Here is a 20,298-nt window from a genome sequence, read left to right on the forward strand (position 1 = left end):
TGATATGTGCTGCCACGCTCTGCAGCCCAAAGTAGGAGAGAGGGTCGCAAGTATCAGACTTCGACCTGCTGGCTGGAGTTTCCCCCGTCAGGCACCCATCTGGTTCAAGCCGTCAGCCAATCTCCACAGCTTAATAAATAGTAACGTCTAACTGAGCCAGTTAGTTAGATGCGTACTCTTGGTGTAGTAGGATCTTTATTTAGTTTGATGCATACACTTGTTCTTTTTGGTAGCCCTTTTGTAATGATGGCTGATGTTTGGTTTGGAAGAGAGAGCTGCGTCTTTACTCTTCTGGCCTGCTTACTGCTTCTGTTGCACCCCCAGCCCTGGTTGCTGCTGCTGCTGTTTTCAATGCACAATCAATAGTATATTTCGTCTGTTGGTTGAATAAATGTGTTGTTAGAACAACAAACAAAATGTTTTGGAAGTCGTTGCACGGTCCGATCCTTTAGTGCCCCGTACCATACGTAGCGCATGCTATTTTTCGTACGGAACACATTTTCCACTTGTTGATAACATGCAGCCCACTGATGAAGGCCCAATAGAGGAGCCCATAATTAACTGGAAGGGAGGCTCTCACTTGAATCCAGCCCAGGTACATGCTCATGGTCCCCTAAACATAAATAAATAAAGCTAAATGCTCATGCACCAGTTCTTTAAATTCACGATTTAATAGGAGGATATTATTTCCTATGATAGTGTCGTTACATTCAGTTGATATAATTCTTAGGAAAAGATAGCGACCAACCTTCTTTCTCCCACCATTTTCTTCCTACAACTAGTGGACCCATGCAAATCGTAGTCAACGTCGTAAATAGTTCCGGTCCATTTTTATTTTTCAATAAGAATGTCCAACCCAGCCCAGCACATTGGCGACAACACTTTATCCTCCACCTTGGTGCGCTCGCCGTGGCGCCGCCGTTCGGCCCGGTCAACATAGTGAATCGGGAAAGCACTGCAGATGTGAGTATGATAGTACGGACCCACCAGGTCCACTCCTGAACACAAGCAAAGCGCCTCTTTTACTACTCAGATGCACCCATCGTTTTTTACTCTAATCCACCCTGCTGATATTTGGGACCCACATCATTTTCAACGTATAGTCAATTAATGACAGAATTGCACATTTTTTTGAGGATTTGTTCAGAGAAGCAGGCTATAAACTGGGTTATGCGGTCTCTGTGGCCCGTCTAACAACATGACCAGCCCAGCAGTTTTTTCTTTGGGAAAATAGGTAGGCCACTATTTCTTTTTGAAGAATACCCAAGCTAGGACTATTTGTTTTCTCTGACTTACTGGGCTTCAAATCTTTCAAGACAAGGAGGGATGCATTCCGGCCTGGCCAAAGAGTTTGGTCAGTATCTGTTAAAAGTAAATGGGAAAATTAGTTTCCTTTTTGTTTTTGTTCTTCACTGATATTTTATATTTCATTGGATTTTAACACGACATAGTACTAATTTATTTTTAAATTTGATTTAGTATGGCTAATAATTTTTGGATTAAGAATATTTTGTTCCCAGAAAAAATTATGAATTTTCAAAATTTCACACATTTTTAATTCAATTTTTCAACCCTGGTACTGACCAGAAAATGAGCAGCAATTCTAAAATTGGAAAATTGGCTGCAATAAATTCCATATGAATTAGAAAATGAGTAAAAATTATAAAAATAATAGAAAATGGGTTGTACACGCCACAAATTTCGAGGCTGACTTGTTTACGCAAGACTTTGTCAGTTAACACACGATTCTAGCTGCAGTGACTGTTGGATGTCCATCCAACAGCCACCGTGCTTCTTCAATCTCTGATCTTCCTACTCCAGCCGCCTAAACCTGCATCGGCGGGACTGCCTGCTCCCTCCTCTTGTGGCCCGCTGTCATGCCGCGCAGGCTTCACCGGCCCACCCTACTCCTTCCGCTGGCCTGGCCGCACGCAATCAGCTGCCTCCTTATTATGCAAAAAAATGATTCCTCCCACTGACATTTGGGGTGCACCGGTCCGGAGGCTGACCTGTGGGCCTACTAAGTTGACGCGTACGTAGGGCTTTGTCAACATAGTCAACAAATGATTCTAGCAGCAGTGACCGTTGGATTTGAATCGAACGGTCCTGCCGTTTCTTCAATCGTTGCTCTTCTTGCACCAGCCGCCCAAACCAGCACTGGCGAGACCGCCTGCTCTTGCCTCCAGTGGCCGGCTGTGCTGCCGTTGAGGCCTCACCGCCCACTACTACTACCACCGCTGGCCAGGCCCTGCGGCGACGGCAGACTCACACCAAAGCCGAACCAGTGAACCCTCGTACTCCTCTTCGCGTGGGCTTCCACTGCCGCGTCTTCCCCGGCTCCGTGTCGTCCCCTTCCTAGGCCTCGCCGTCATCCACCGCCCTGGTGCTCTTGCCGCGGCGTGGTCAACGTGGTCAAGGAACGACTTCCATCGGAAGAGTACTGTAAGTGGAGAGGCTGACAGCTGGGTCCATGGCCGCAGCAAGGAAGTGCCTCTTATTACGCGGAAAATAATGATTCCTCCACCTAACAGCGGGGACCCACCGGACGGGCCATCGTATTTCGTAAAAAAAAACGTTCCCCCCTGACTGGTGGGACCCACCAGCTACATCTTCGCACGCAAGGAAGTGCGTCCATATTACGGGCAAAAAAATGATTCGCCCCCCTGACTGCTGGGACCCACCAGCTACATCTTCTCATGCAAGGAAGTGCCTGACAGTCGGAACCCACCCGGTCGAAGCATACGTAGCGTTGTCATTCTGGTCGCGAACGTGTACGTACATACTGGTCGATCGGTCTGTCTGCAGGCTGCAGCGATGAACCGTGGCCGTGTAAGGAAGGGCACGTGTGGTAGTAGAGGCGCGCACGTGTCGTAGTAGAGGCGCGCACGTAGCATGTACACGTACGTACAGTGGCCAGGGTGCAAGAAAGTAAATATGGCCACGTACGTACATACGGGCTGGGTCTCGGACGCCTACTCGCGCATACGTACGGCCAGAGCTCGTGTACATGGCTGTCGCTGGGTCGGAACAAAGAAACTGCGTCGTCGTCCTGTTCATGGGGAGGCAGCGGAATGCGTCATGTTCATCGGGAGGCAATGGAACACGTGCCGTTCATCGGGAGCCAACCGGCTTGGACGAAAGAGCCGATGGAAACGAGGCCTGGCGTACCACAGAACGGAGGAAACGGCCTTGTGTTCGACCAGCCACGATGGAAATGGGATCCTTTTCATCGGGAGGGGTTTGGCGTACCACAAAACGGAGGAAACAGACCTCCTACGGTCGAAATGGGGTCCTGTTGATCAGGAGGGGTGTGGCGTACCGCAAAACGGAGGAAACAGACTTGCGTTGGAGCGCTACGGTCGAAACAGGGGTCCTGTTCATCAGGAGGGGTGTGGCGTACCGCAAAACGGGACTCCACGGGATACTGTTCATCTCCACCGTCGACCTCCTCCAGCCTCCACAGGATACTGTTCATCCACCGTCGACCTCCTCCAGCCTCCACCTACGACTGTTCATCCACGGGCTCCTGTTCATCCAGCCTCCACCGCGCGCTCCTCCACTGGCTACTGTTCAACCAGCCCTCTCCACGGGGTCCTGTTCAACCACCGCTCCACGGGCTACTGTTCATCCAATCCTCCACTGGCTACTATTCAACCAGCCCTCCACGGGGTCCTGTTCATCCAGCCCTCCACGGGGTCTTGTTCATCCACCGGCTCGATCGATCAGGGTCCTGTTCATCCAGCGGCAACGGCCTCTACTACCACGGGGTCCTGTTCATCCAACCCCCACCGGGAACTATTCACCCAAACCCCCTAACAACACTCACTGTTCATCCAGAGGCATCATCGATCGGCTTCAGTTAGCAGCAGTAGCGAAGGAATCACACTCGGGTTCAGTTAATAGTAAGGGATCGATCGGGGTTTAGTAACGTAGCTAGTGCAATCGCTTGGGTTCAGAAGCCTGCGGTGCAATCGCTCGGGTTCAGTTAGAGCGCAACGCCTCGCACACACGCGCGTACGTACGAGAGAAACGCGCATAGCTCGGCCCCCGACCACCCACCGTTACCGGGAACTCCCCCGATATTTTCCTCGCCCTCGCTTCTACCACGGTTTTCTCTGTCATGGATGGCCCAAAGAATGTCATGCAGCTGCGTCTCCGGCCCGCCCAGGACGAAAAGCCTATTTTCTGTCATGATTTTTTTCATAGAAGTAGGAGCCCACCACATCTATGATGATACCAGGTCTTGTCACAATTATCATCATAGAAGTGTCATAAGCATGATAGAAAAAAGTTTTGTTCGGCCCAAAATGTCACAGATGTGTCTTTTTTTGTAGTGAGTAACTATAGCAAGCCAGCTTTGACTCAGTGGCTATCCTGCTCTACGACTGCTGGTAACTCTTTTGGGGTGGCACACACGAGTCCACATATTCACCATATCAATACACTACTATGGATCCGCTCCCATCTCCCTACGAGAAGGCCATCCATAGCACTCACGCTTATCTTGCGCATTTTAGAGTATCCACTTTCACTTGTCTATGAACTGCATAAGCAACCCAATAGTCCATTACCTCAGTCGCGACTATTCGAATAGATCATGTTAACCCTGCAGGGGTGTACTTCTTCACACACGCTGTCACCACTTATCGCCGTTTACACGACATGTACTCGGCAACCTTCAAGCGGAAGCCCGGCGAGGGTGTCGGCCATGACCTGACTAACCACACAAGTCTCTAGTCCAGGTTTATTGCCTATTTAGGTTCCATCCGAAGGGAGTCCAGCTGAGGTTTCCACTACGGCCCCGAACAATGTGTGTTGGGTTCCCGAGGCACCAAACGGGCGTCCCGGTACACCGTGCCATGTGCCTACCACATAACAGCCCACCCCTAGGGTCAGCTCTGCGCATGGCCTCCAGCATACCACAAACACCAGAAACTACTTGCAACTCCTGGGCAGAGATCAATGCGATTAATAATTCGAGAGGGTCCATGGGTTTCGGGCCCAATGCATGGTAGTAGATGTTCTTGGATCACAAACACAGAACTCAGTTCCTGAGGACGGTTTCAGTGAGACCACCCACCATATACTCCTACATGGCCTCTCATCGCAACCTTTACCAAATCGTGTTCACACACTTAGCTCTCAAAAGTAGGACATGATGACCACATTCCAATATATCCCCGATGAATCAGACCTGACACAACTCTAAGCAATAGTAGGCATAACACGCAAGCATAAATGAGTAGGCACATCATGGCTCAAACAACTCCTACTCATGCTAGTGGGTTTCAATTATTTAATCTGGCAATGACAGGTCATGCAGAGGAAAGGGGTTGAACTACCGCAACATGTAACAGTTGAAACGTTGTTCTCCTAATGCAGTAAAGAGAGCAAGAGCGAGAGAGTGGGATTGTATCGGAATGTTCAATGGGGGTTGCTTGCTTGGCACTTCTGAAGATAGAATAGCTCTTCATCGGTGTCAACGATCACAACGTTAGAACAACGTCCACTGAGAGGGAACAACACTGGCAAACAGAGAAGGAACACAATCAATGCAATGCAACAATACGATGCATGAATGTGAAATGGCAATATGCTGTAATTTGAGCTAATGTAGCTAGCAACGATTTAAATGGAGTTGGTTGGAACACAAGATTCAAATTCAAACTCCACATAAGGCATTTCAAATGCCATTAATTCAAATTGTCTTATACAACAACTTTAAGTTGTTCAAACGTGCATGAAAATGCCATAAACAGGTTCTCCATATTTTTCTGATAATTTTTCATATATAAATTATTTCTTTTGGTCTTACGGTTTATTTTCTATGATTTTTAGAAGTTTAGGGTATTTTCTGAAATAAATAAATCATTTAGATTTATTTAAAACACATAAAAGCATTTACTGCGTCAACCTTGCATCATGCTGACGTCATCTAGTCAACAGAGCAGGTCCAGGTCAAACCTGACCGGTGGGACCCGGGTGTCATTGACACAGGGACTAATCTTGGTCAAAACTGGCGCTGACTAGGTTTGAGCCTGTGGTGGGGCCATTGTCAGTGGCTATGAGGTGGCTAATTAAGGGGAATTAGTCACTACTGACGTTGCCATGTCATCATCGTCGGACTCTAGCCGGCGGGGACCACTCCGCACGGCGGAGCTGCAGCTGGGTGGCGCTTGGGGCTGCGGTTAGGTGCGGTGAGACTACCAGGAGGGAGCCCATGCTCGTCCGCATCCAACGGAGCAGGGAGGAGCGTATGGGGTGCACAGTACTCGCCGGAGACGAGCTCGCGGCGGCGGCCCGAGCTCAGGTGAGCTCTGGCGGGTGGCTGTAGGGCACGTGGGGACGAGCTGGTGGTGGCTACGGGCTCCTGGACAGGCAGCAGAACGATGATGCGTGCGGGAGCGGCTGGTTCGAGCCCTGGCCATGGCAGCGCCATGGCCGGCGGCACGGAGCTCTCGCCTCCGGTGGCTAGGCTGGCTAGAGGAAGGGGTTGACCGCGGGGAGAGGGAGGAAATGCTCGGGGGCTCATAGTGGTGCCGTAGGGATGGCCAGCGTGCTCGGGGAAGCTCGGACGGCGGTAAGTCGACAGTGGAGATCCGCGGCGGCCGACGGTGAAGAAGAGGTCGGGGATGACGCTCCGACGGTCTTCGGGTCGTGTGATCCGACGGAGAGGATGAGGGCGGCATGACGGAGCTCGGGGGTGCGTTGGAGAGGCGAGGGGGTGGCTCTGGTTACGGCTGCGAGGAGTGGCGGCGACGGCGACGCTTGTGTGATGTGAGGGAGAGAGCCAGAGGAGGGGGAGAGGTACTGGGGGAGCGAGAGAGGGTCGAGGGGGTGGCGTGGCTGCACCAGGGAGAAGCAGCAAGCAGGAGGTGGCCGTCGGTGGCCGTGCGCGTGCTAGCGCACCGCGGGCACATGCCCTCGTGCCTTCTGGCATGAGGTTGAAGGAGGCGGCGCTGGGGCTGGGCCACTACAGCAGTGGGCTGGGCCAAGCGGCTGGGCCGCAGGTAAGCCCAGGTGAACTCTCTCTGTTTTAAACATTTGTTTCTGTTTTCTATTTTTTGTCTCTGTTTTGAATTTGGTTTGCTAACCAAATTATTTTTGAAGCTTCTGGAAATTATTGTGGATGCAGTATGAACTAAACCAAAGCCCCACAATTTTTTAGAATGATTGGAGTTATAAAAGTATTTATAGGAACTTATAACCCCAACTCAATTACAATATGACTTAATTCAAAAAATCCAGGAATGACCTAGAAATATGTTCATCATTTTTGGCAGAGGGTTTCACCTTTATCAAAAATCACGAACATTTTCAAAGGGCATTTTGGGTTCATTGAAAATGATTTTATTTGAACATGTTTGAATTCATTTGGTGCTAGGGTTTGAACATCCCCAATTCAAATTTATTTGAATTTTAAACATGATGACATGATGATCAAGCAAAGACAATAGGGGCCGAGCTAGGGCTGTGACAACTCACCCCCACTAAACAAGAATCTCGTCCCGAGATGCAGGACGTGAGGTAAGAACACAAAGCTAACACAATCTTCTCGATCCAATTACATTTCATAGGAACATTGATTCCTTGCTTCATGTTGATCTTGATATCCTTGCTCTCGAGATCTTCATTCAACTCGATGACCACGAAAAGAACTTCTAGAGGAAAGGATCTCCTCGAAGATCGAGCACACAAGATCAACTCATGGAGTGAGACGTAAGAACATCTCTTGAGTTGAGACACAAAACACACATCAGGAGCAATGGAACGAAGCAGATGACAATGATTCAATTCGGTAGGCAAAAATTCCATGCTTAAGAAGATGGTGCATGGTTTCAAGATAGCGAGGAAGTAATTGCCATTATTCCATAACAGGGCACCTTAGGGAAGGTGAATCGTGGAATTATTCCCTTAAGTGGCAAAAAGAATTACTTTTGATATAGAGATCATTGAGACCCTTTATACCAGCCTAAGGCAATTTACGAACGATCGTTGTCGGAGTTTGAGAGAACGACATACTCGAGCTAGAATGGATGATGTGGACTACCTTGTTGAAGTCAACGCGATGGATGATTTCTTCTTATCATCGAGAAAGGATAGGGCCCAGGGTAAATCCACTTTTGAATATGATCCTGAATAACAATTGCTGAGCAGGCAGACAATAGGAAATTGGCACAATGGCGGGTGCAAGCTAAGAACAAAATGCAAATGTTGGGAATGATTCTAGTAACTGGGGAAAACTCAACAGTCATGAGTGATTCCACCGTTTGAATGGTTATAGTATCATCGAAGAAACTGAGAGCACAAGAATCCCTAAGGAACAACTTCTAGAATAAGTCGCATGAAATCCTCATGGAGAAGATGGATAAATTTCTCATTCAAGATACTACAATAATAGATCTTCCAGCTAGGTGTGTTGGCCAAAACATCAACCTTGCCGGAACCTACACTATAGATCTTGGAATAGTTCCAACCATCATACCTGCCTGAGATTCAGATCTAGTTGGTAATAGGATATTTCAGACAACATGTCTGGAAAGAAAATTTGCAACTCAAGCCGAAGAGATGACGTTGCGAGATTCTCAGGAAATGGACTATCGTAGTAAGCTCCAAAACATGAGCTGGTGCTGCTACACACATGTGAACACGCTGTCCCAGACAAGCATGACCACATAGTAGTCTTACAACAAACACTACCGAGTTCCGGTGGGGAACCATCATCGAGGATATCAAAGTCCTTGCATAAGGCATGCTCTTAAGAAGGAACTTCTTCTCGTTGAACAAATCAATCAGTGGCTTGGTGTGCTAGGGATACATATAGAATGAAGGTTGCAAGTCTCCAAACCACAGAATACTTCGCACATATGCATGACTGACGTGGGATGACTCCAGAGGAAGCAAAACTAACTTTCTCGAATTCACGGCGGCAACTTGCATTGAATGCACATGAATTAAAGGAAGTCACTTCTTTCATGAAACATATACTTCATGAGCTGGCATGAAGGAGATGCTTACAAAAGTTTCCAACACTAGCTTGATGTTCAACATGAATCATGGAGGAGATATAATGTTGTTGATGGGCTCAACAACAAGTCATCGGGATGACCATATAAATAGAATTCCATAATTATGTGAACAAGGACATAGCATTGGTTAGACCAAAAGATATAATGGTGTATGCTCGAGGAACAACCGTGAGTAAGACAACATTACGAATATCGTTGGTTCTGATATGATTTGACAATAGCCCATACCCAAATCAAAGATTGGATAAGACAATAGCTCCAACAATTGATCACGAGGATCAATCGATGAAGATATCATCTTTCTTCAATGCACAAACACAAACAAAAGATATCCCTTTGAATGAACGAGTCAGATAAAGCTTTCATCTTCCAACTCTCCAAGTTGTTGTTTAGCTTAACCAACTAGTTAGGGGTATCCAACACAGAATGGAGCATTGGTGGTTTACAAGAAACCAACTTGATCATGAGCTCAACTTTACAGTCAGGGGACAACCTGGCGATACTTCCGAGAAGATAATCAGAAAATCACGGACCACCGATATGTTACTAAGCTCGAGAACAATCTTGCTCTTTAGGGCAAGACGATACGATCAAAGGAGCGAGGGATTGACATAGTCCTAACCCATTAATCGAAGAGTGCACCAAAAATAAGGACTAGGTAGCACGATCAATCTTAGGATGATGATTCAATAACCAGCACGCTAAGAATGAGAGTATTGTCCATTAACTACCAAGCAACGGGGTTGCTAGGAGTATTGATTTCACACATCACAATTCACTTGTCGGCATTCCGGTTGCAACAACACAGGGACCAAGGAATGAATAATGATGGCGAGAAGTATCACTGCATCAAGAGGTCATGAGAGGTGGTGCAATTCCCATGACAATCCTGACATAAAGAGGGTAATACTTCAGGGTAGAACGGACTAGGAGCTGGATTAGCATTCTTAATCTGTGGAATACAATTACTTTGACCCAATCCTAGATATGGATGAGGTACTGGAGTTTGTTTCTCCTAGTCATTCTAAAATAGAATGGCTTGACAAACCACAAGAATAATAGGCATCGATGAACACGAATGCACCCATACCCTTGACATGAATGCACACATACCCTTGACTATCTACTGATAGACGAAGGTCGGAATACAACTAAAGAGGTACAACACAAGGAACATATAAATTTCTGAGTTGTGGATGCATAGATTAGTATGTCGAGCAATGTTCAACATATTTCTTCCGAATAACCCATGTAGAAGAGGAAGGACTGGCAGAGTCACAGTTATCGAATGGAGAACTCATCAGGAGCACTCTTATTGTGATCTTTTGGTTCAAAAGAACTTCTGCCATATTGGTTCATGGTATTGGAAGAACGATATACCACGGACCTCGAAGACTATCACAAAGGTTACTAGTATCCTAAAGGAATGAGCAAACACTATCAAGGAAGTAAGCAGAGTGAATCTTGGGTTCAAGGACCCACATATAGAATACCTACTAACTAAATAACATCACGAGATGCTTTCGAGAATGGTGGCCAGAATCATCACATTGGGGATACAAAGCATTGCTAGATTACTGAGTGGTTCTCTAAGATACCCTAGTGTCTTAATCATAGCTTCAACACGTATGTCGAGGCAATGGAGTACCTCAACTCAGCAATTGGTGTGGTTAACCCGTCCCAAAAGGACATCGAAAACAAAGGGAAAGGATTTTGCAAATGCATCAGATTGTTTAGAAACCTGGGATGACTCGGACAGCATAATGGTTGTAAATGCTCAAAAATATTAGAGACAGCCTGCAAAATGGTGGCATAACCACTCATCATCACAATATCGAAGTTCGGAGACCAACTGTTAACACACTGAAGCACTAGAAACTGAGCTGAGACTCGAATCCATCATGCCTATAAGTCTCTATCATAGTAACTCGTCATCCAGATAGATAGATGAGAAGGCCTAGTTTCTTAACCCCGTAGAAAAGATGAGGGTGACTCAGATCAGAAGGACATAAGGTAAAGGAGTAAAAAGAGCCTTACATTCCCTTCCACAATAAATTCCCTTATATAACTAAAGCATTTCTAGACTCAACTTCGACCAGTTTGGCTTGGTAATCCGACAGGCACTCAGGCTCTGATACCAAAGCTTTCAGGACCCCGATCCTAAGTCACACCGATCTAGCATGTAACACATCATATCACTTCACGGCCTCACGCACGGTATCCCCATGAGTGCCACCTTACCTGGCTCGGGACTGTTTGCGCCTTTTGGCTCACGTATATGATAGTGTCGCTAGCATCCATATGAAAGAGAACCCGGGCCGACATGACTAGGAGTAAACCCAAGGTAATACTAACTTACAGGGATAGGCATACATGACCCAGCAATGCACGTGTCGGTCATCAACGTATGAACCGAAGTCATAGCAAGCTACAAGGACTTAATGGAACAACGCGTGACATTTCCCTGAAGGGACAGACACCGGAGGAAAGAAGGACACATGCCAATCATCCCATGTGTTACGGAGAGTAGCAAGCTACCATGGCTCAGTGGAAGCACTAGCAGACATTTCCCCATAAGAGAGGCTACCAAGAATAAACAACTAGATTGTCGGACCCCACACATACCAAGCATTTCAAAAGCATACACACAATATGCTCGATATGTGCAAATACAACAAGGTATCACAACAAAACTCTACGACTCAAAGTATTTATTCAGAAGGCTCCGAAGAGTCATACATAGTAAGAATTACAATCATGGGTCACATGACCCAACATACAAGGCATACAAGCAACAGAAGCATAACATGTCTGAGTACAGACATCTACAAATGAAAAAGGCTGAGAAGCCTGACTATCTACAAGACCCTCCCAAGGGTACAAGATCGTAGCTGAGGTAACAAGCTAAACGTCGAAGTCCACACGGAACTATTAGTGAGACTGAAGTCTCTATGCAAAAACATGAATTAAGAAAACGTGAGTGCAAATGTACCCAACAAGACATACATCAGAACTAGCTACATATGCATCAGTATCAACAAAGGGGGGGTGGTGGAGTTTAACTGTAGCAAGCCAGCTTTGACTCAGTGGCTATCCTGTTCTACGACTTCTGGTAACTCTTTTGGGGTGGCGCACACGAGTCCACATATTCACCATATCAATACACCACTATGGATCCGCTCCCGTCTCCCTACGAGAAGGCCATCCATAGCACTCATGCTTATCTTCCGCATTTTAGAGTATCCACTTTCACTTGTCTATGAACTGCATAAGCAACCTAGTAGTCCATTACCGAGGACGCGGCTATTCGAATAGATCATGTTAACCCTGCAGGGGTGTACTTCTTCACACACGCTCTCACCACTTATCGTCGTTTACACGACATGTACTCGGCAACCTTCAAGCAGAAGCCTAGTGAGGGTGTCGGCCACAACCTGACTAACCACACAAGTCTCTAGTCCAGGTTTATCGCCTATTCGGGTTCCATCCGCAGGGAGTCCGGTCGAGGTTTCCACTACGGCCCCGAACGATGTGTGCAGGGTTCCCGAGGCACTAAATGGGCGTCTTGGTACACCGTGCCACGTGCCTACCGCATAACAGCCCACCCCTAGGGTCAGCGCTGCGCTCGGCCTCCAGCATACTACAAACACCAGAAACTACTTGCAACTTCTGGACAGAGATCAATGCGATTAATAAGTCAAGAGGGTCCATGGGTTTCGGGCCCAATGCATGGTAGTAGCTGTTCTTGGATCACAAACACAGAACTCAGTTCCTGAAGATGGTTGCAATGAGACATCCCACCATGTACTCCTACATGGCCTCTCATCGCCACCTTTACCAAATCGTGTTCACACACTTAGCTCTCAACAGTAGGACAGGATGACCACATTCCAATTCATCCTCGATGAATCAGACCTGACACAAATCTAAGCAATAGCAGGCATAACAAGCAAGCATAAATGAGTAGGCACATCATGGCTCAAACACTCCTACTCATGATAGTGTGTTTCAACTATTTACTGTGGCAATGACAGGTCATGCAGAGGAAAGGGGTTCAACTACCGCTGCATGTAACAGTTGAAACGTTGTTGTCCTAATGCAGTAAAGAGAGCAAGAGCGAGAGAGTGGGATTGTATCAGAATGTTCAATGGGGGTTGCTTGCCAGGCGCTTCTGAAGATAGTATAACTCTTCATCGGTGTCAATGATCACAATGTTGGAACAACGTCCACTAAGAGGGAACAACACCGACAAATAGAGAAGGAACACAATCAATGCAATGTAACAATATGATGCATGATTGTGACAGGGCAATATGCTATGATTTGAGCTAACGCAGCTAGCAACGATTCAAATGGAGTTGGTTTGAACACAAGATTCAAATTCAAACTCCACATAAGGCATTTCAAATGCCATTAATTCAAATTGTTTTATACATCAACTTTAAGTTGTTCAAACATGCATGAAAATGCCATAAACAGATTCTCCATAATTTTCTGATAATTTTTCATTTATAAATTATTTCTTTTGGAGTTATGGTTTATTTTCTATGATTTTTAGAAGTTTAGGGTATTTTCTGAAATAAATAAATCATTTAGATTTATTTAAAATACAGAAAAGCATTTACTGCGTCAGCCTTGCATCATGCTGATGTCACCTTGTCAATAGAGTCGGTCCAAGTCAAACCTGACTGGTGGGACCCGCGTGTCATTGACACAGGGACTAATCCTGGTCAAAACCAGCGCTGACTGGGTTTGTCCCTACGGTGGGGCCTACTGTCAGTGGCTATGAGGTGGCTAATTAAGGGGAATTAGCCACTAATGATGGAGCCACATTATCATCGCCGGACTCTGGCCGGCGGCGACCATTCCGCATGGCGGAGCTGCAGCTGGGCAGCGCTAGGGGCTGCGGTTAGGTGCGATGAGACTACCAGGAGGGAGCCCATGCTCGTCCGCGTCCAACGGAGCAGGGAGGAGCGGATGGGGTGCGCTGTACTCGCCGGAGACGAGCTCGCGGTGGAGGCCGGATCTCGGGTGAGCTCGGGCGGGTGGCTGTAGGGCACGTGGGGAGGAGCTGGTGGTGGGTACGGGCTCCTGGAGAGGCGAGCAGAACGATGACGCGTGCGGGAGCGGCTGGTTCGGGCCCTGGCCACGGCGGCGCCATGGCCGGCGGCACGGAGCTCTCGGCTCCGGTGGCTAGGGGTTGACTGCGAGGAGAGGGGGGAAACGCTCGGGAGCTCACTGCGGTGTCGTAGGGATGGTCAGCGTGCTCGGGGAAGCTCGAGCGACAGCAAGTCGACGGTGGAGATCCGCGGCGGGCGATGGTGAAGAAGAGGTCGGGGACGGCGCTCCGACGGTCTTCGGGTCGCGTGATACGACAGAGAAGACGAGGGCGGCACGACGGAGCTCGGGGGTGCATTGGAGAGGCAAGGGGGTGGCTCTGGCTACGGCTATGAGGAGCGGCGGCGACGGCGGCGCTTGGTTGATGCGAGGGAGAGAGCCAGAGGAGGGGGAGAGGTACTGGGGGAGCGAGAGAGGGTCGAGGGGGTGGCGTGGCTGCACCAGGGAGGGCCAGGGCGAACCGACAAGCAGGAGGTGGCCGTCTGTGGCCGTGCGCGTGCTGGCGCACCGCAGGCACACGCCCTCATGCCTTCTGGCACGAGGTTGAAGGAGGCGGCGCTGGGGCTAGGCCACTACATCAATGGGCTGGGCCAAGCGGCTGGGCTGCAGGTAAGCCCAGGTGAACTGTCTCTCTCTCTCTATTTTAAACATTTGTTTCTGTTTTCTATTTTTTGTCTCTGTTTTGAATTTGGTTTGCTAACCAAATTATTTTTGAAGCTTCTAGAAATTATTGTGGATGCAGTATGAACTAAACCAAAGCCCCACAATATTTTTCAAAATGATTGGAGTTATAAAAGTATTTATAGGAATTTATAACCCCAACTCATTTACAATATGATTTAATTCAAAAAATCCAGGAATGACCTAGAAATATGTTCATCATTTTTTGCAGAGGTTTTCACCTTTATCAGAAATCATGAACATTTTCAAAGGGCATTTTGGGTTCATTGAAAATGATTTTATTTGAACCTATTTGAATTCATTTGGTGCTAGGGTTTGAACATCCCCAATTCAAATTTATTTGAATTTTAAACATGATGACATGATGATCAAGCAAAGACAACAGGGGCCGAGCTAGGGCTGTGACAGCCTTCATGAGGCCAAAAAGTATATATATATATAATTCCAATCACGATGAACCAGATGTATAGGATAAAACTTCTCATGAAATTCCAATTTCAATCGGTTTCAATCCCATGTTCCAATATCATCACATAGCCTATACCATGTCAATGCCCCCCCCCAAAGATAAAGGGAAAACTTTCTTCTTAACTCCATCACCAGATAAACCTGCAAGCTTAAATAATCCACAAACTTCATCAACAAAAATTAGGTGCATATCGTGGTGTATTGTTCCATCTCCTGCATATGGATTAGCTAGCAATTTCTCTATCATACCCGAAGGAATCTCATAATCAACATTTTTCGTAGGTGTAGTAGGTTGAGGGGTAACTCTTTGTGACTCTGGCAGAGGTGAAGATACCCCAAACAAACCTCTCAAAGGATTACTTTCCATAGTAACAAGTGACAGTAAATTTCAGCACGTAATATAAATGTTTCCTTACCAAATTCCGCTTACCAAAGGTGCTTCACTCCCCGACAACGATGGCAGAAAAGAGTCTTGATGACCCACAAGTATAGGGGATCAATCATAGTCCTTTCAATAAGTAAGAGTGTCGAACCCAACAATGAGCAGAAGGAACTGACAAGTGGCTTTCAGCAAGGTATTTTCGGCAAGCACTGAAATTATCGGTAACAGATAGTTTGATAGCAAGGTAATTTGTAACGAGCAACAAGTAGCAATTATAACAAAGTTGCATCATGGTAGCCCAATCATTTTTATAGCAAAGGACCGGCTGAAACTTTCTCTTATAGCAAGTAAAGTATTCTTGAGGGCACACGGGAATTTCATCTAGTCACTTTCATCATGTTTGTTTGATTCGCGTTCGCTACTTTAATAATTTGATATGTGGGTGGAACGGTTCTTGGGTGTTGTTCTTACTTGAACAAGCCTCCCACTTATGATTAACCCTCTCGAAAGCATCCACAACTACGAAAGAAGAATTAAGATAAATCTAACCATAGCATGAAACATATGGATCCAAATCAGCCCCTTACGGAATAGCGCATAAACTAGGGTTTAAGCTTCTGTCTCTAACAACCCATGACCTAATTACTACTCCACAATGCCTTCCCTTAGGCCCAAAGATGGTGAAATGTCACGTAGTCAATGTTCACATGACACCACTAAAGGAAGCAACAACATACATATCATCAAAATATTGAACAAATACTAAATTCACATGTTTACTTATGACAAGACTTCTCCCATGTCCTCAAGTACAAAAGTAACTACTCACTAATCATATTCATGTTCAAGATCAGAGGGGTATTGAGTAGCATCATGGATCTGAACATATAATATTCCACCAAATAAACCAACTAGCATCAACTACAAGATGTAATCAACACTACTAGCAACCCACATGTACCAATATGAGGTTTTGAGACAAATATCGAGTACAAGAGATGAACTAGGGTTTGAGATGACATGGTGCTGGTGAAGATGTTCATGAAGATTGGTCCTCCCATGATAAGAGGGTTGTTGGTGATGTCGATAGCTTTGATTTCCCCCTCCCGGAGGGAAGTATCCCTTGCAGAATCGCTTTGTCGGAGAGCAAACGTGCTCCTGCCCAGGTTCCGTGCGGAGATGGCAACACTTTGTCCCAAAAGTCCTCTCTTGAATTTTTCTAGGGAAAATGGCTTCATATCGGAGAAGATGGGCCACGGAGGCTGGCCAGGGGCCCCACAAGCCACTAGGGCACGCCCAGGGGGGTGGGCGCGCCCTGGTGCCTTGTGGGCACCTGGGTGGCCTCCTCTGGTATTTCTTTTCTCTCAGTATTTTTTATATATTACAAAATAATTATCTATGAAATTTCAGCTCATTTGGAGTTGTGCAGAATAGGTATCTCTGACATAGCTTTTTAAGGTCCAGAATTCCAGCTGCCGGCTATCTCCCTCTTCATGTAAATCTTGCAAATTAAGAGAGAAAAGGCATTAGAATTGCACCATAAAGTATTTTATTGAAAAAACATTATAAATAACAGTAGGAAAACATGATGCAAAATGGACATATCACCCAACAATTCAGTTGTCATGTCACCAACGAGGGAAACTACACCTATTTCAGTGCCCTGCTTGGAAAGCCCTTGCAACTGCTTACGAGATGGAGGCTGGGGAAAGAGCCACGTTCTACCTCGACTACGATCGTGACGAGATCATGGTCTACTACAGGCCGTCTGTCAGCGACGATGGTTCACTTACTCCGGACTATGACCCTGATTCCGCCCGCCGAAAAGTCTAGTTAGCTAGTTGGCATGCATGGAGGATCTCATGTTATTATCACCTCTATTTATTTGAACTTGTACATTCATGTGTTACTTTGCCTACTTTGTTAAACTATATCAATAAGTGCATTGTTGAATTAATGCTGTTATTGGGTCTATTTAAAGTTGACTTATTTACTATTCTTAAACTGGATTAACCTGTTATTTTGGTTGCGATCGCTGTTGTACAACTTTTATTTCAAGTATGAAAATCAAATTACTGGCATCGCGACACCATGGAACATCACTAGTAATGAATATTGTTGTTGGTGTCGGCCACGTGGCACTGATACGTCTCCAACATATCTATAATTTTTTATTGTTCCATGCTATTATGTTATCCATCTTGGATGTTTTATATGCATTATTATGCTATATTATATCATTTTTTGGGACTAACCTATTAACTTAGTGCCCAGTGCCACTTGCTATTTTTTTCCTTGTTTTTGCATTTACAGAAAATCAATACCAAACGGAGTCCAAATGGAATGCAACTTTTTGATGATTTTTCTTGGACCAGAAGACACCTAGGAAGCTTCGAGAGGAGGCTAGAAGGTCCACGGGATGTCCACAAGCTCGTAGGGCACGCCCCCCAAGCTTGTGGGCCCCTCGTGGTTCTTCCAACCCTAATTATTCTTCTATAAATACCCAAATATTCCCTGTAGACCAGAGCGCACACCAAAAATACTTTTCAACGGCCCCAAGCTTCTGTTCTCGCGAGATCCCATCTGGGGACCTTTTTCGGTACTCCACCGGAGGGGGGTTCAATCATGGAGGGCTTCTACATCAACCTTGCTGCCCTTCCGATGATGTGTGAATAGTTTACCACAGACCTACGAGTCTATAGCTAGTATCTAGATGGCTTCTTCTCTCTCTTTGATCATCAATACAATGTTCTCCTTGATGTTCTTGGAGATCTAATCGATGTAATCTTCTTTTGCAGTGTGTTTGTTGAGATTCGATGAATTGTGGGTTTATGTTCAGATTGTCTATGAATATTATTTGAGTCTTCTCTGAACTCTTTTATGCATGATATATATAGCTTTGTATTTCTCTCCGATCTATTGATTTGGTTTGGCCAACTAGATTGATTTTTCTTGCAATGGGAGGGGTGCTTTGTGATGGGTTCAATCTTGCAGTGCTCAATCCTAGTGACAGAAGGGGGCATGACACGTATTTGTATTGTTGCCATTAAGGATAAAAAGATGGGTTTTTTCATATTGGTTGGATCTGTCCCTCTACATCATGTTATCTTATTAACTGAATACACTAGATGCATGCTGGATAGCGGTCGATGTGTGGAGTAATAGTAGTAGATGCAGGCAAGAGTCGGTCTACTTTTCATGGACGTGATGCCTATATACATGATCATTACCTTGGATATCTTCATAATTATTCGCTTTTCTATCAATTGCTCAACAGTAATTTGTTTACCCACCGTATGCTTTCTTTCAAGAGAGAAGCCTCTAGTGAAAACTATGCCCCCCGGGTCTATCTTTTTCATATTATTTTCAGATCTATAAACCCAAAAACACAAAAATACCTTGCTGCAATTTATTTATTTTTATTTTATTTTCACTTACTTATATTTTATATTAATCTCTATCAGATCTCGTCCTTGCAAGTAATCATGAAGGGATTGACAACCCGTTTTCTGTGTTGGGTGCAAGTATTTGTTTCTTTGTGTAGGTGCTACCATTGGAGACTTGTGTGTTCCTCCTACTGGCTTGATACCTTGGTTCTTAACCGAGGGAAATACATATCTCTACTTTGCTGCATAACCCTTTCCTTTTCAAGGGAAAAACCAACGCAAGCTCAAGAAGTAGCAGGCACGCCACTACCCTCCAAAATACTGTTTGCATAGGGTACAACGCCATCACTATTTTTTAACAATGGCGCCATATTGGTGGCGTCGGGTGTCCACGCCAGCAAGGCTATTTTTGGCACACCATAGCTAGGCTTTTCTGTACTTGTGTATGTATATGATCATGCCAAGAATAACGTCATAACTATGCGCTTTTCTATCAATTGCTCAACAGTAATTTGTCTACCCACTGTATGATATTTTTGTGAGAGGGATGCCTCTAGTGAAAAATATGGCCCCCGGGTCTATTTTAACCATATTGGAAAAACTAAAAATACCTTGCTGCAATTTATTTACTTTTATTTTACTTTGCAATTTATCTATCACCTATAACTAGATTTGATTGTTGCAATTAACGAGTAGAAGGGGATTGACAACCCTCTTGCCTGTGTTGTGCAAGTATTTGCTCTTGTGTGTGTAGGTACTGTCCACGGTTGTTTGCGTGGTTCTCTGTAACACCCCTGTACTAATGAGCTATAGTAACCCCTGGTGTTAAGCTAATCATTTTGCTAAAACAATGTTTAGTCACCTTCGATCAATATCTCATTTGAAATTCCACTTGAATTCAATTCAACTTTTGAGTGACATAAAGAAATTCACAAACATGAAAACTAGAAGTGTTCAAAGTGTTGCAAATATTCCATAACCAATTATGGTGGTGAACCAACATTTTTATAAAGTGTTTTAATGCCCTAAAATAATCAAACTAGTGGCCTAAATAATAATTTAATTTCTTTTTAAATTATAAAAATTCTAAACTATTTTTGTTTTGGTGCCAAACTAATTGTGGCAGTGGCTTAATTTATCACACTATTTTAGGTGCTAGTTTTATATTTTATAAAACTAAAATAATATAACAAGAAAATGGAAAACGAAATGTAAAAAAAGAGAAAAACAGGAA

This window comes from Triticum aestivum, chromosome 7D (genome assembly GCF_018294505.1).
Source record: "Triticum aestivum cultivar Chinese Spring chromosome 7D, IWGSC CS RefSeq v2.1, whole genome shotgun sequence".
Taxonomy (NCBI): domain Eukaryota; kingdom Viridiplantae; phylum Streptophyta; class Magnoliopsida; order Poales; family Poaceae; genus Triticum; species Triticum aestivum.